This window comes from Protopterus annectens, chromosome 13.part0 (genome assembly GCF_019279795.1).
Source record: "Protopterus annectens isolate FY-2018-M chromosome 13.part0, PAN1.0, whole genome shotgun sequence".
NCBI classification, from domain to species: domain Eukaryota; kingdom Metazoa; phylum Chordata; order Ceratodontiformes; family Protopteridae; genus Protopterus; species Protopterus annectens.
The window spans coordinates 178522673-178535526 of NC_056747.1; positions in this window are offsets into that span (position 1 = coordinate 178522673).

Consider the following 12854-nt stretch of genomic DNA (forward strand, 5'->3'; position numbering starts at 1 on the left):
ATTGCTACAAACTGTTGAAAACTGTAGAAATCTGAAGTACTTCACATAAATGTTACTGTGCTTTTACAGGAGTGACATTACCCATCCACTCCCCCTGTTTTTGGATACAGGCTAGGAACGTTGTCAAAGGATCACCATTGAAAAATTATATTGATTCTGCTTACTGCTTGGTGTGATGGATTTGAAGTGTTCTTAAGACACTCAGTCTTGCTGGCTGGATTCTGCTAAAATTCAAAGTCTGGTTATATTTGCATTCACAGTCTGTTGCATACAGAAACTTGCAGAATATACACTGATAAGAGAATATATTTTGCAGCATCAACTTTAGAGAACAGTAACAAATAACTTTTTATAATAAACCAAACGGAACAATGTTGCAGCTTAAAGTACTGTTCCAACTTTACTTCTCATATAGTACAGATGATGTTCGAGATATAACATTTACCTCAAGACAAATAAGTCCCTACCATACCTCTAACATAACTGGATTTATACAGCTCTTTATATACACTTTTAGTCATGCATAAACGTATACATTTCCTCTTGATATTCTATTTTGGAGAATTGCTCATCCTGTAGAAACAATACTAAGCTTCCTTGTTTAACAATGTCTTATAAGAGATCAGCTTTTCTAACAGTGTGAACATCCTGTATTCTGTTTGGATCTTTGTATAAGAACATCTGTTTTTTTGCCAATGCTGATAACAGTGTCCTGTTGTCCATGCAAAAAAAACCTGTTTTTGAGGAAACACATTGTTCTGACAGTGTGAACATCCTGTATTCTATTTGGATCTTTGTATAAGAACATCTGTTCTTGTCCCAATGCTGATAAACATGTCCTGTTTTCCATGCAGAAAAATATATTTTTGAGGAAACACATTGCCACAGTGTCATTGTCCATTCTTTAAAAGCAGATTTTGCATTTTTGCTCTTGCATACATCCTGTTTTTAAGTCTGTAAGGGAAAAATGTCCATTCAGCAGGTTCCTTATTTTCTAAGCCATGGCCATTTAGTATGGTTGCTGATCACATATTACTAAACTCTGTTTCTGCATTTAAGCAAGCTTTTTCTTTCAGTATATTTACAACAGAATTAATTTCAGCCTTATATTCATAATATCTAATGATGCTGTGAAGAGAAGCCTGTCTGTTACACATATAATATGAATGCACATTGTAAACTCTATACATATATTCAAGCAAGCTTTTTCTTTCAGCAGATTTACAACAGAATTAATTTCAGCCATATATTCATAATATCTAACACACTGCATTTGAAAAATTATGTCTAGATGATTTCTATAAAATGTATGCTTCTAATAATAGCAGTAAAAATGTGGAAGGAAGTATAATTTAATGAAATCTGAGTGTAAAGCATTGAAAGAATTGCAGGAAAATAACAAGTTAATTATCAGACCAGCTGACAAGGGAGGTCCTATAGTACTGTTTGACCATGATTAATATAGTAATGATATGATAAATATGTTATCTGATACTGATTTTTATGTTAAAATACAACAATATATTGATTTTATGATTTTAACAGTGAGAAGCAGTATTAAAAATTTATTAAAAGACGGTTTGATTGATAAATCTTTGAGTATTTAATGGTCTAGGATGCTTTGGTACCTGTCATTCAAGGCCTGCCCATACTGCATAAAGATCCAGTTTGTCCTCCACTATGCCCTATTGTAGTGGGGCGGAATTGGTGCACAGAGCCTGCATCCATTTACATAAAAAACAACTAAGACCTGCTCTGAATGCTTGTGTCAATATTTTAAGAGACACTCAACATTTTTAAGTGATTTATTTTTATTCATGAAAACATGTAGGAGAAAGAATAAACTGTATTTGGTGACACTATATACTGTGTCCCTTTTTACAGTCATTCCTACTAGTGAAGGAATTAACTGTGTTAAACAATTTTTGGAAAGACATGCAGATTTTACTGAAAGGAAAATAAATTAGTATTTTATTGGAAAGTTTCTTACATAATAATATCTTTGTATTTGGTAAGTCTTTTTACTGACAAAAGCATGGCGTAGCTATGGGCACATACTCTGGTAATAGCTACGCCAATGCTGTTTTGGCAATATGGGAACAGCAATATATTTTCAGTGGACCCTATAATAAACAAATAATATTCCATCGTTGATTTGTGGATGATGTGTTCCTCCTATGGGAGGGACCCATCAATACAATTCATGAGTTCATAAGTTACATCCGAAACTCTACTTCATTTTTAAGGTTTTCTTTGGAAATTTCAGTTAATAATGTACATTTCTTAGATGTCAAAGTATTGTTGGATTCAAAAGGTAATATTTCAACACAGTTATACAGAAATTCATGCCACTGTAATCACCTTTTATTCGGGGAGAGTAATTTAAGAACTAGTAAAGCTAAGCCTTATTTTGGTAAGAAATACAGTAGTGAAATGAACCCAAATTATGAGAAGACGAACAACAAATTAAAAGTATGTATGTATGTACTATTCCAGTGATATAAAACAATGCAGGAACATCATTGAAAAGCACTGGAATATTTTAGCAACAGACGATGAAATCAAAGAAATAGTAGATTTTAAACCAAAGTTTGTCTACAAGAATATGAAATCCTTGAGAAGACAGCTCTGTTATCCCAGGAACAAGGTGACTGAGCTTATCCCTAAGTGTACTATTGCTTGTGGTCATTGCCATGCCTGTAAGTACATCAATAGCAGTTATAATGCCTGTAAGTACATTGATAGCAGTAATACATTTAATTACCATACTCAGGGTAGATTATATAGATTCAATCGACATGCTACATGTAATACAGCTCATGTGGTATACTTAGCTTAATGTCCCATATGTTTAAGATTTTACATCAGAAAAACAGATAGAGCCCTCAGAAATGGAATTAAGGAACATTATTATCATATTGCTAATAGTAGTAATGCAAGTGTACTATCTAAACACATTTTAGACACTGAAAGCACACATTCCTTTGTGTTCATGGTAATAGGACATATTTTTGAAAATATTAGGAAGGGCAATATCAGAAATATAACTGAGCAGTTAGAAGCGAAATGGATAGTCAGGCTCAGGGGAGACTATGGGCATGCCCTTAATGACAGGGTACCTATTAGACCTAAACTTAAAGCTAAACCATTGAGTAGGAAATAACATATTTTTGCACTTTTTATTATAATTTTTCTAATTTTATGATTTTGATACAATGATTAATAGTAATTGACAAGTTTGTTATTTAGTATGTACTATTTAGTATGTATTGTTTAGATAGTGAATTTTAACAGTTTGCACCTTTAAGACAGAGTGTACTATAGTCATGTGATATTCTGACTAAAGTATTTAATAAGCAGTTTTTGTGTTTGTAACATACATCTGATGAAGTAGCTTTGCAACAAAAGCCCTTGTGTTTTTTCCTTGGCATTAAAGAAGGAATTAGCCTGGAGGTTTTGGCTGTCTTGACTCCTTCTGTTTATTTTTTGTGAGTTCAAGGAATTACTCAGGGCTCTAGCACCCCTAGAAGCATTAAGGAAAATGAAGTCAGTGAAAGCAGCAAGCTCAGATGAGGTCACAGCAGATATGATAAAGATTTTGGGTGAGATAGGGGAGAAATGGCTCCTGAGGGTACTAATAGCAGTGTGGAGAGAAAGGAATATCCCAGATGACTGGAGAATAAGCATACTCATGCCAGTGTACAAGAACAAAGGGGACATCCACAACTGTGGACAGTACAGAGGCATCAAACTCCTATCACATTGCATGAATATTCTGGAGAAGGTGATTGATAAATAGATACACAGAGCAGTAGAATGTAAGATGGGAGATGAGCAGTTCGGATTCAGATCAGGATGCACATGACGGACCCATTGTTTGCAGTGAGACAGATAGTTGAGAAGAAGCTATAGATGAGGAAAGAGTCCAACTTGTCATTTCTAGACTTTGAAAAAAAAAAAATGAAAAAAGACAAGAAAACTGATTTGTAGATACTGCGGTAGTGTTCAGTCCCCACATTGGTTGTAGTATTAGTGGTTATGTTGTACAAGTAACCAGTCAACAAGTACAAAAAAAGTCCTCACAGAGGTTCCCAGTGGTGGTGGGTGTGTGTACATGGTTCAGCTCTGGCCCACTGCTGTTCATACTGGTGATGGACTACATTAGCAAACAAGTTAGTGGGGATAGATCAACAAAGTTGCTATTTGCAGATGATATGGCATTATGGGCAGACTCTAAGCAAAAATTTCAGCAAAGGATAGGGGAATGGAATGCAAAACTGAAGGCACATGGGATGAAACTAAGTACAGATAAGACAGTGGTAATGGCAGCAAATTGGGGAAATCAGAAGAAGCTGAAAATTGAGATAGAAGGGAAGATAGCGGAACAGGTAAATAGCTTCAAGCATCTGGGAGGGGTGGTTGAGGAGAAGGGAAGTCTGAATGAGGAGGTCAAAGCTAGAATCAGAGGGGCTGCAGTCAACTGGCATAGATTCTCAGATGTCTATGACAGAAGAATGCCAAAGAAGCTGAAAAATAGGGTGTAAAAGACAGTGGTGTGGCCAGTACTACTTTATGGTAAAGAAACCTGGCAGTAAAGGCACAGCAGATGAGGAATCTAGAGGGGATGGAAATTAAGTGCCTGAGATGGATGGTAGGATGCACACTGTGGGACAGATGAAGAAATGAGGACATAATAGCAGAAGCCAAAGTAGCTCCAATTGCAGAAAAGATCAAAGAGAACAGATTACAGTGGTTTGGACATGTGCAGAAAAGCAGAAGACAATCTGGTGAGGAAGATTTGGGACAGACAGGAAGAAGGTAAGAGGAAGCGAGGATGTCCAGCAAAGAGGTGGATGGATTTGTGAAAGAAGATCTGCAGCAGTCAGGCATGAGTGCCAAAGAAGGCAGGAGTATGAAAGTGAATTTAGAGAGATGGCGGCAGTTAAGATGATACACTGACCCCATGTAGAAAATGGGGAAAAGGGAGCTGATGATGATGATGATGTTCATAATCTCAGAGGCCGTAATGAACTGAGATGATTATGAATGATGTTACACTGAGATTGAAGATATAACAAACCTACTTGCTAATAAATTAATCTCAAACCTTATACCCTCACTTCCCTCCATCTATCCCAAAAGATGTACTTGAAACGTACTCGCCTCCAGCTATCACACAAGACTGAGTCCTAAAAGTGCTATAAAAGCTAAAAATACTGAATTACTGGGTCCTGACAATATCCCTGGATATAGCTTAAATAGCATGAAGCACAATTTAGCCACCCCTCAAACAACACTGTTCAATCTTAACCTCCATTCAAGTTTTGTACCAGATGGAGAGCATCTACACTCATTCCATATGCATAAGTGAGGACCTTCCACAGACCCAGGCAATTACCTATATGTCTAACCAGCCTCATATGCAAAGCCATGGACTTATCATGGAAATAATAATCAGTAAGGACATAGAGAACCTCAAAACACTGGACCTGTCTCAGTTTGGATTCATCAAGGGCAGGTCATGCTGGTGGACTTTTTTGAAAATGTCACCAAAGCAATGGTTGAAGGCAAAATGGTACACACCACATACTGCAACCTAGGCAAGGCTTTTGACACAATCCCCTACTCAGGCATAGAAAAAAGCTAATAAAACCCTACATCATCTGCTGGATTTCCATCTGGCTCACAGATATGACACAGGAGATCAAAATAGGGGATGCTACCTCAAAAACAGAGCAGTCATCAGTGAAGTCCCGCAGGGTTCATTGCTGAGACCTTTCCTGTTTGGCATCTACTTTTCTGAAGAAAAAGGCAATTCCATAGTGCAAAGAAGGTTACTATAGCTTATGCAGGAGATGTATACTGTCTAGGAGCAACAAGTTGGGATACATTACTGTGATCATTATTTTTTCACTTTCCTCAGAATTACACATCAGGCATGTATACAAGCAACAACCTTTGGAAGGTAGAGGTGAGGAATGTGAAGGCATGTTGTATATGTATGACAGCACTCACTTAAAATATGTGGCTGTCTGCAGCCATATGAACTTCTGCATTCATCTCGTTCTTCTTTTTTGGGGGGGACTAGGAAGGCAGATGGTATTCCAAGATAAGATTTATGTACCTCTCAAACATTTGTCTTGATAGTTTACAGTGTGCTATTTTGTGAATTTTAAACATTATGCTTTGGGCAGAACTTATGTCCTCCTTGAAAGGAAAAAATAAGACTGAAATTATTTTCTTCTTCATGATTTTGGTTCAGGCCACCATTGGAACAAAAGGTTGGGAAAATCTCAAAAAAGCACCTCGGAGCACATATAATCCTGTCACTTTTGAGGGCCTGGCAGCCCCCAGACACCTAGCTTACTTGAATTATTTCCTTCACAGTTATTACATTGCTATCTTGGCTAAGTAAGGCATGTTAAAAGGATGCAATGAAATATAAAGTTAAGCAGCAACACTGAATTTATTTTCTTAATCATAAATTTTGTTCAAGCTGTCACTGGTTGAAAAAGTTGTAAAAAAAACTTTAACATGTATGTCAGAGCATATTGAAAGCCCTGGTCTCTTGAAAACTCTGAGTAAGGCAAAATGTGAGAAAAGGAAGAAAAAGGTAATGTGCTTGGTATGTAAATCGTAGGATGAGGAGAAAATAGGTGAGTACTGGAGGATATTTGTGGGGGAATGAAACCATAGGTAGGGGGAGACCATGCCTAGGTCTCCATTTCACCTAAGGCTAGCCTGCACATAGGGCTGTTGTAATGTAACATCATTGGACCTAAATGCCAGTCATTGTGACTGTCACTCTATGAGATGGGCAAACATGGTATGGTACATAGGCCTGTCATGATGTAAGAGCATTGTAACTACTGGTCAGTCTGTGTGTACTACTCCTAAAACTTTGCAGCATGAACTAAAAGGTTGCTTAGGAGGGGTAACAAGGTGATACTTAGACTGGAAGTATCCATAGGTCCCCCAACATAACAGTTGCTAGGTGCCCCAAAAATGATAGCACTGGCTCTGCTGAGAGGTTGATAGCTGAGCTTAGCAATGTCTAGTTTTGAAAATACAAGTAACAAAATGAATTAATGCAATCATACCTGTTCTAATACTTGTAATAATAACTGGCACATCTCACAGCACACGAGCCCCTATTAAAATGACAAACTCTGGGTGAAAATTTAAGCATGTATAACCCACTAGGAGCTGAAATCCAGCCCTAACAATACTAGTCCTGGCATTAAATGAAATGTAAAATGTTTTATCAATTAACATTACCATAACCTTTAGCAGAATTCCAGTATTTTAGCTTAAGGTGAACCAGTTCCCAGAATCATATGCAAAACACTTTATAGGCAACCAGAGCTGCAAGCTGTGTTTGCACTGTGTTCTGACACTGATGGTGACCATCCACGCATTTTTGTTCTTGGATGGTTCTTTTATTGGATGCCTAAGGTGACTCTTTCAGTGATCTAAACATGTCTGTGGTACCTTCCTTGTACTATGACCCATTTAGAATACAGAGAAAAGTTTTGAGATCTACACAAATAAATTAAAACAGGTATTTCTATTTTTTTCAGCTAGATAGCATGCCCTTTTCATAAAACAAAATGCATCTTCTGTAAGTAAATGGATGGCGTGTTTACAGTCTGAATATGAACATTCCTTGGGAAGTAGTTGCCATATGTTAGTTGAGTTTCACTGAATGAATGCCTGAAAAGTCAGATGCACCTCTGAAGATGTGTGCTGACAGGTATTTCCCTCTGGAGTGGCATTAAGCTGCCTTCACAGAAAAGTTAGTACATCCTGTTACCATAGTGATGTCTCCATGAGTGTTTTCAATAAGCATTCCTTTTGTTACATCACACTGCAAGAAGAGCTCTGCTGCTTTCATTTCAAGGTTACTTGAGTCAATGAAAATTAAGTGCATTTATAAAGCAAACAGTGATACATTCCTACAAAGTACTGACACTACAAAACATGACAGTCATAAATGGCATCATCTCTTAACTACCCCACCTAGTTTTCAATTAAGTCATAATGTATAACCTTGTCATACTCTATAGTACTGTGATAAACCATGTGGTACGCTAACAGCGAGATTTATCACACAGCAGATACTGTACTATGGTCTTACATATACTGACAGTATCACATAATGCATCTGCAGCCTGAGGAGTACATTAACTGCAGTCACAACTGTTGCCCGACTGACTATAGAGGTTGCACCTCCCCAGGTCCACAGATTCATGGATAAAGGATGACATGCTCACCCGCAGAGTTTGCAAACTTTTCTCATGTTGATTGCTCATGTCTGTATGAGAATCACTGGTAAGGAGTTAGCATGAACACAGGCAGAGGTTAACCTCTTAAACTTTTAATGAAATAAAGTATAACTAGTGCATTAACAAACTTTTATTTTGCATGTAATATTCCTGTTTTTGAGAATTAAACAGTACAACAACCAGTTTAATCAACTGACCACTCAGTCATTTAGGAGATATTCGCACTCATCCAGGGCCAAACTGCCACCTCTAAACAAATATCACTTGCTGTGTCTGAGCTGAACAGCATTTACACTCTACATAATGTGAACATAATGATATACAATGACAGGTGACGACTGCTTTACTCGCTGTTTGAACATTAAAGAAGGTGACACCCCCCCAAGATGCACATTAATGTCTAGGCACATACACGGTAAGATCAACACATTACAATTCCTTCTATTTTAGTTACATTGCCAGTCAGTTGCATAATGTATATAAGAAGTGATCAGTTTAATTTAGAGTAGAACTGGTTCAGTCTTTTTCCAGGAGTGTGCGGTCTTGGACAATGCGAAACAAACTACGTAACCAGAAAGACACTGCTTTTCTTTAAAGTGAACGAACAGAAAGACTAACAACCTTGAGTAAAGAAGCATGAGCTAATGACACTGAAGCAACACAGGAATGAATAAATGAACGGCAACCATTTTAATATTCATATCCAGTAACTTACTTGCATTCGTTAATACATAAACAGCGTTTAGTGATATAATTACTTAAAATGTCAGGAGTCATGCTATAGAACATATTACTTTCTTGTCAAACTAAATTTTTCTGCACAGCAAAAGCAGGATCACTCTGTTAATTAGTCCACTTTTTTTACGTGCCTATGACTAGGGTCTGGCAGAGTAGGACGTGGTGATTACAAACAGCCCAATGAATGAGATTGGAAATACCATGGAGCTGGTGTACACAATAAAAGTGCAGTACGGGGGGGTGGCTAGCGACAGCATAGCAGTACTAGAGGACAGAATGCAGTAAAGTGTCTAGATTTGTGGTCAGGGAATGCAGGATATGCACCACAAAGCAGGGCACTACATGTGTGATTTAGTAAGAACTGGTTCCAGGGTGAAGTGTACAACCTCTATTCACACATAATGCTATTTATGGTGTGTGATGACTTCCATGATTGGCTGTAAATGGGATTTATAATTGTTGTGGAGCTGGCCTTGGTATTGAAGTACATCTTCATGCTTGCATGCATTTATGTGGGGTGGTTTTGATCTGTGCTGCAGCTGTTTCCAGCTGCAGTGCTGATAAATCTGAGTTTTACACCTTCCTTCTTTCTTTCGGCTTTTCTCGGTTAGGGGTCGCCACAGCGGATCGCCTGTCCGCTCATGATTGACAGTGAAGTTTAACGGTGTTGAATTGCCAGCCCGGCGCCCAACCTTCCACAGAAGGCACACACACGCACACACTCATGCCTAGGGCCAATTTAGAGTGTCCAATCCACCTACAGCATGTCTTTGGGATCCTTCCTAAACCCTGTGAAGTCGCTGACTTGATTACCATGTGCCTGGTTGTTAGATGTTTCACAGGAATTCCAATAAAATAATATATGCATTAAACACAAATGCATTTAAAATTAAAATGCACTGAATAGGACATTAAAACACATCAAAAGCATCTCTGTGTACTTATGGGAAGGAGTAAATTTTTAATCACCTCCCATAGCTGACCACAGTGGGGCGCTCCTGAAGCCTTCCAATGTACTGTTTCCCACAGGTCTGCAGCCTGTTATTCAAAGGAGTGAAGATCAGGCATTTTGAAGCTTTTCCTGTATCAATAAAAGTCCCCTGGCAACCAAATGAAGACTTCAATATGACTGATAAGGAATAAGCAATACATTCAAATCAACTGAATATGGGTCAGCATCACTCAGAACTTAAAATCACTATCAAAACTTTATAGGTTATTCTGTATTTTGCTGGAAGCTAGTGGAGACTCAGTACAAAAGGTGTTAAATGACAGTGATAGGCAGGTAATTGCCAGCAGCCAGCCTACAAGATGCTGCGCTATCTGTAAGCTGTCCATGTGATAGCTGAGAAGACCCAGGTGTGTAACACCATTGCACTAATCCATATGACCAGTATATGAGATGCAGTAGGTGTGTGTCTTGTAATATCAGGTGCTTAATTCAGGTGATATCTCTCATTTGGTAGCATCAAGGTCTAACAACAAGTGATATCTGGTTCTTAAATTTCAGTTTGTCATTAAGTATCACACTGTACACAGTCGCACAATGCAGATATGAACTCATACGTTCATAGGTAACTACTAGCCCTTCTTGCAGGCCATTTTAAGCTTAGCCAGTTTCCCTTTAAAAGTGAGAATCAAGCTCTGTATCTTGTGTCTGTAAGGTAAATGCATTAAACATTAACCATTAAGCCAACTCCAAATGGTTTTCTCTATAAATGATGTTCATATGGAGGCCTTATAAATAACAAGAATGGTTATAGGTACAGTTGTAACAGGGTTAAGCTTTAACCATTTTCTCTTCTTTTAACCAATGACACCCTCTATGCTGTTTTTAGAGGATGCCAGAGCTGCCACATGGGCCTTGGAAGAGCAGAGATAATGTTGGACATCTTCTGTGATAGTGCAAGCCGGTCCTCCTGAGTCCAAATGGTGACATATGCATGATGTAAAGTGAGCTACTGAGTGCCAAGACTCTGTGAGGTATTTGTACAACCAAGGGAGAAGAGGGGAGACTGGAACTATTAACACCTGACACCTTCTGTTTGGAATCCACATGTCCTCCCTTTGTTCGTGTGGGTTATCTGCAGGTGCTCCGGTTTCCTCTCACATTCCAAAAACATGCCATAAGATGGATTGGGAAGTCTAAATTGAATCTAGGTGTGAGTGTGTTCAGGTGTGATATGGAAGAAGAATGTGGCAGCCTATTATGGTTTACCCCTTTGTCTTAAAAATCTCCACAGGTAGTAGTGCCTGTCTGTTGAGTTACTCTAGGAGTTGGATGCGACTTGTAAGAGAATGAACAAGCAAGCGTCTGAAAATGGAGGAATTTCAAGGTGACTCAAGTCTGCACCTAGATTTACTATTGCTGCTTGATGGTCAGATTTGACCAATGAGTTTGGTAATTGTGGGCACTGAGCATAGGAGGTGCTACATTTGGAAGAACCAGGTCTAATATTTTTGAGCCCCTGACTGGGATTTGGACTAGTTGGTCCGAGGAATTGGCATTAATGAAATCTAGGAATCTGTGCATACTTGTTTGTGCTGGTTTAGGTTCCCCAGTCAATGAAAGGATATTTGAAGCCACCCAATAGGATAGTGTTTGACTATATGATGAAAGATGTCTTTTGTTAATCATTCACTCCAGAGAAACTCTGGAGATTTGTACTCTTAACTCCCAATAATTGCATCTGGAACTTTCTGACAAAATCAAGTTATAGGCTCACATTTCAAACATAATTTTCATATTGCTGGAACTATAAGGGATACTAAAGAAAAATAAATGGCAAACTGTTGAGCACATACAAATCTTTACAGTGGTTGTGTTCATTAAATTTTAGGTCTTAAACCAAATTTTATAAGTCATAATAAACAGTAAATATTAATTGTGTAATATTTTGAAAGCACTTTGCAATATTTCTGTAACCATTCAAGCTACACACATACAGTTGCATTTTGTTCATCCATGAGCTTTTATATGAGGCTGTGTTACTTGGTTGTTGAGATATTTAGAAAAATATGAAAATCGTGGCAATAAAAATCAATAGTATGAGAATGACACTTAATAACTTTTCAACAAGTCAAATATCAGTCAGTTGTATTGATCATCATGTAAGCTTTAAGATGAAACCTTTCCGTTATTGGTATGGAGCATGGTTTTGAAATTATTAAAGGAAATGGGAACATGCTATATTAGATGCCTTAAGGCATCAGCAGGATATAACAGCTGAAGTACCTGGAGGTGTTGCTAGGCTACAATGAGATATGCCTCATGATCTGCCAGTATCATGGAGACAGTTATCGTATTTGGCTACTATGTGGCACTGAGTTTTATTTATTATAAGAAGAATATGGAGGAGTTCTAGGGCACTGTCATACACTGCAAGTCTGGAGGTGATATAATATCTTAAGAACACAGATACTCCCTCATCAGCTGAAACATCTAATTCAACATTGGGTCTGAAGCAGTGGTAGGCATTAAAATCCTGCACTTTAGCGGTGCTTTTGCTGTTCTGAAACCATGGCTTATTAACTATACATATATCAATATTTTCAAGGGTTAGGAATGTTCATAAGGAGTGCAACCTTCTGTTTAGGCTTCTAGCATTGAGCAGTGCTAGTTTTATATCATTTTGATTGTGATTGGCTAATATTCAGTAGCCATGATGGGACAGATGCAGACTATCCGTAGCAAAACAGCTGGAGATGTCAACCATTTCATCTCAGGCTGATATATAATGGATCCCTAAAATGTACTGAGAAACAGTGTTTGTGTAAAAGATTTATTGTTTGTCGTAGTTAACTTTGTTGGTGCATTTTTTCTTTATTTCA